This window comes from Pseudophryne corroboree, chromosome 3 (genome assembly GCF_028390025.1).
Source record: "Pseudophryne corroboree isolate aPseCor3 chromosome 3, aPseCor3.hap2, whole genome shotgun sequence".
Taxonomy (NCBI): domain Eukaryota; kingdom Metazoa; phylum Chordata; class Amphibia; order Anura; family Myobatrachidae; genus Pseudophryne; species Pseudophryne corroboree.
This window is the reverse complement of record NC_086446.1, coordinates 484853871-484858811: the sequence shown is the minus strand read 5'-3', so window position 1 is coordinate 484858811 and position 4941 is coordinate 484853871.

Below are 4941 nucleotides of genomic sequence, written 5' to 3'. Positions count from 1 at the left end.
AGAGATCTGTGGTATCTGCTTAATAGCATGGAATAAGTCAGGGACATCAACCTGAGTAGATTCCTCATCAGCAGCAACTGTGTCAGTGTCTGACGGGGCAGTATACTCCCCATCCTCATCAGAAGAATCTTCTGAGAGATTAGTGGATTGTGAGGAGGAAGTAGCCCGCTTAGATGACCCCGTGACACGAGAGTGACTTGAGGCAGTTTTACGTCTAACCAAGTATTGATTCAATTGCTGCAACTGGATAGACAAATTATCCGCCCAGGGCGCATTTACCATAGGGACAATATGTGGCTGCAATGGCACAGGAGGTCTCATAGGGGGTGTAAGGCGTGTCACAAGCGTTTTGAGCATAGTTGAGATTGCCGCCCAAGGTGGTTCTTGATTGGTTAAAGGAGCTGCGGACTGACTGGGAGATGTATGGCACATAATACACAGACCATCATAGAAAACTTCCCCCTCAGGCAAATCCTTGGCGCATGATACAGGAGCGTCTGCGGATTTCCCGCCCTTTGTGTTTGACATTTTCAGTGAATGTAACCGCAGAGCGTATGAATACGAAACAGCCAGAGTACAATACCTGCGAATAAATCCCCTAGTACTGTATGTGACAGTGTACACAGTACACAACACCAGCGACTAGTCCGGTACAATGTGACTGCTTACTCAGTACACAACACCAGCGAATAAATCCGGTATTATGTGACGGAGTACAGAGTAGAATATACTGAATGGTAAATACTGTGAAGCACCATATATGTGACCCAGACGCACCTAGTCCCTTAGGGTACAGAATACAGTGGTAGCTAAAGCTGGCATACACTGAAAGTGAAATCCACACAGCAGATACAGGCGCACACAGTCATAGTGACAATGCAGATAATTATCTTAGTAAGACAATAAAACTGCACTGGACTAGTAAGTGTGTATGTATATATATATATATATATATATATATATATATATATATATATATATATATATACACACACACACGTATGTATGTATAAAATTCATGGTCTTAATATCGACATGTAGAATACTTAAGTGTGTGTAAAATAACAGGATTTTTATACCTACAGGTAAATCCTTTTCTCCTAGTCGGTAGAGGATGCTGGGGCCCACTTTAGTGCCATGGGGTATAGACGATTCCGCAGGAGCCTTTGGCACTTTAAGACTTTTTCAGAGTGTGAACTGGCTGCTCCCTCTATGCCCCTCCTCCAGACCTCAGTATAGGAACTGTGCCCAGGGAGAAGGACAATTCGAGAAAAGGATTTACTTTTAAGTTAATGGTGAGATTCACACCAGCTCACACTTCAAGCATGCCGCACAACATGGCATACAACATAACACATGCCAACGAGCATGACCATTGCAGCAACGTGCTGAAACAATTGAACACAACACCTGTGTAACCTATAACAAATTAACTACTGTAGGTAAAATACGCACTAGGACTAGGAGAAAAGGATTTACCGGTAGGTATCAAAAGCCTGTTTTCTCATACGTCCTAGAGGAAGCTGGGGTCCACTTTAGTACCATAGGGTTATACCAAAGCTCCTGCACGGGTGGGAGAGTGCGGATGACCCTGCAGAACCGATTGACCAAACTTCAGGTTATCAGCGGCCAAGGTGTCAAACTTGTAAAACTTAGCAAACGTGTTTGTCCCTGACCAAGTAGCTGCTCGGCAAAGCTGTAATGCCGAGACCCCCCGGGCAGCCGCCCAGGATGAGCCCACCTTTCTTGTAGAATGGGCATTCACCGAATTCGGTATCGGCAATCCTGCCATGGAATGAGCGTGCTGAATCGTACCTCTAATCCAGCGCACAATCGTCTGATTAGAAGCAGTACACCCAATCTTGTTGGGAACATACAGAACAAACAGTGCCTCTGTTTTCCGTATCCGAGCCGTTCTTGCGACATAAATTATCAAAGCTCTGACCACATCCAGAGACTTTGAAGCAGCTAAGGTGTCAGTAGCCACTGGCACCACAATAGGTTGGTTTACTTGGAAAGAAGAAGCCACCTTTGGAAGAAATTGCTGACGAGTTCTTAATTCAGCCCTATCTTCATGGAAGATCAAGTAAGGGCTCTTGTGAGACAAGGCCCCTAACTCAGACACCCGTCTTGCGGATGCCAAGGCCAACAGCATGACCACTTTCCAAGTGAGAAACTTTAACTCCACCTCCTGGAGATGTTCAAACCAACCTTATTGAAGGAACTGCAAAACCACGTTAAGATCCCATGGTGCCGTAGGAGGCACAAAAGGAGGTTGGATGTGCAGAACCCCCTTCACGAACGTCTGAACTTCCGGAAGGGAGGCCAACTGTTTCTGAAAGAAAATGTACAAAGCCAAAATTTGGACCTTGATTGAACCTAACCTTAAGCCAGCATCCACACCTGCCTGAAGAAAATGGAGAAAACGTCCGAACTGAAATTCTTCCGTTGGAGCCTTCTTGGTTTCACACCAAGACACATTTTCTCCAAATACGGTGGTAATGTCTATATGTTACTCCTTTCCTGTCCTGAATAAGAGTGGGAATGACTTCTTTGGGAATACCCTTTCTGGCTATGATCCGGCGCTCAACAGCCATGCCGTCAAACGTAGCTGCGGTAAGTCTTGATTCACGCACGGCCCCTGCCGTAGCAGGTCCTCTCGAAGAGGAAGAGGCCGAGGATCTCCTATGAGTAAGATCTGGAAACCAAGCCCTCCTTGGCCAGTCTGGGACAATGAGGATTGCCTGAACCCCTGTTCTTATGATCTTGAGAACTTTTGGAATTAGTGGAAGTGGAGGGAACACGTACACCGACTGAAATACCCACTGGGTCACTAGTGCATCCACTGCTTATTGCTTGTGGGTCTCTTGACCTGGAACAATATCTCTGAAGCTTCTTGTTGAGATGAGATGCCATCATGTCTACTTGAGGAACACCCCAATGACCTGTCACCTCTGCGAAGACTTCTTGGTGGAGGCCCCATTCTCCTGGGTGGAGATCGTGTCTGCTGAGGAAGTCCGCTTCCCAGTTATCCACTCCCGGAATGAAAATTGCCGACAGAGCTCTTGCATGTCTTTCTGCCCAGAGGAGGATCTTTGTCACCTCTGCCATTGCCGCTCTGCTTTTCTTTTCGCCTTGACGGTTTATGTATGCCACTGCTGTTACATTGTCTGACTGGATCTGGATCTTAATTGGTTGATCTTGAAGAAGATGCACCGCTTGCAGAAGGCCGTTGTAAATGGCTCTCAACTCCAGAACATTTATGTGAAGACAGGTTTCTTGACTTGACCATCTTCCTTGGAAGCTGTCCCCCCGTGTGACTGCTCCCCAGCCTCGGAGACTTGCATCCGTGGTTACTAAGACCCAGTCCTGAATCCAGAACCTGTGTCCGTCTAGGAGGTGAGAACTGTGTAGCCACCACAGGAGCGAAATTCTGGCTTTGGATGACAGGATTATCCTCTGATGCATGTGTAGATAGGATCCGGACCACTTGTTCAACAGGTCCCATTGGAATACTCTGGGATGGAATCGGCCAAACTGTAGGGCCTTGTAGGCCGCTACCATCTCCCCCAACAACCGAATGCATTGATGAATCAACACTTTTTTGTTGATCTCAGAATTTGTTTGACCATTCTCTGGATTCCCAGAGCCTTTTCCACTGGAAGAAATACCCTCTGTACTTCTGTGTCCAGTATCATCCCCAGAAACGATAATCTTGTCGTTGGTTCCAACTGTGACTTTGGAAAATTTATGATCCAACCGTGCTTTTGAAGTACTGTCGGGGAAAGTGCTATGCTCTGCACCAACCTTTCCTTGGACCTTGCTTTTATCAGGAGATCATCTTCGCCATCACCTTGGTAAACCCCCTCGGTGCCGTGGATAGCCCGAACGGCAACGTCTGAAATTCGTAATGACAATCCTGCACTGCAAATCTCAGATAAGCTTGATGTGGAGGATAGATAGGAACATGTAAGTAGGCATCTTTTATGTCCACTGACACCATGAAGTCTTTTTCCTCCAGACTAGATATCACTGCCCTCAGAGATCCCATCTTGAATTTGAACCTTTGCAGGTAGAGATTCAGTGTTTTTCAGATTTAGAATCGGTCTGACCGCGCCATCCGGCTTTGTCACTACGAAAAGGCTTGAATAAAACCCGTCTCCTTGTTGCGACAAGGGACCCAGGACAATCACTTGATCCTGACACAATTTTTGTATTGCTGCTGATACCACTTCCCTGTCTGGGACAGAAGCTAGTAAGGCCGATTTGAAAATTCGGCATGGGGGAAGGTCTTGAAACTCCAGCTTGTACCCTTGGTACACTATTTGTAAGACCCACGGGTCCAGGCCAGATTGAACCCAAATCTGACTGAAGAGCTTCAGACGTGCCCCCACCTGAGCGGACTCCCGCAAGGGAGCCCTAGCATCATGCTGAAGATTTGGCAGAAGCGGAGGTTGATTTCTGCTCCTGTGATCCTGGGGAGACAGTGGACTTTTTACCTTTTCCCCTGCCTTAACCCGCAAAGAAAGGGGAACCTTTACCCCTTTTTTGTATTTATTGGGTTGAAAGGACTGCATCTGAGAGTGGTGTCTTTTTTGCTGGCTCAGGAGCATTAAGCAAAAATGTCGACTTACCTGCAGAAGCCGCAGAAACTAAGGCATCCAGCCCATCTCCAAACAAGGCCTTGCCTTTATACGGGAGAGCCTCCATATTCCTTTTGGAATCTGCGTCTGTGCTCCATTGGCGAATCCACAACGCTGAAGTGCTGAAATTGCCATTATAGCGGCTCTTGATCCCAAGAGACCAATATCATTCATGGCTTCCAGCAGCGTCTTTGATATGACCTAAAGTTAGGAGTATCTCGTCTCTATCTATTGTGTTAATGTCTGATGACAAGTTTTCTGACCACTTTTCAATAGCACTACTCACCCACGCACAGGC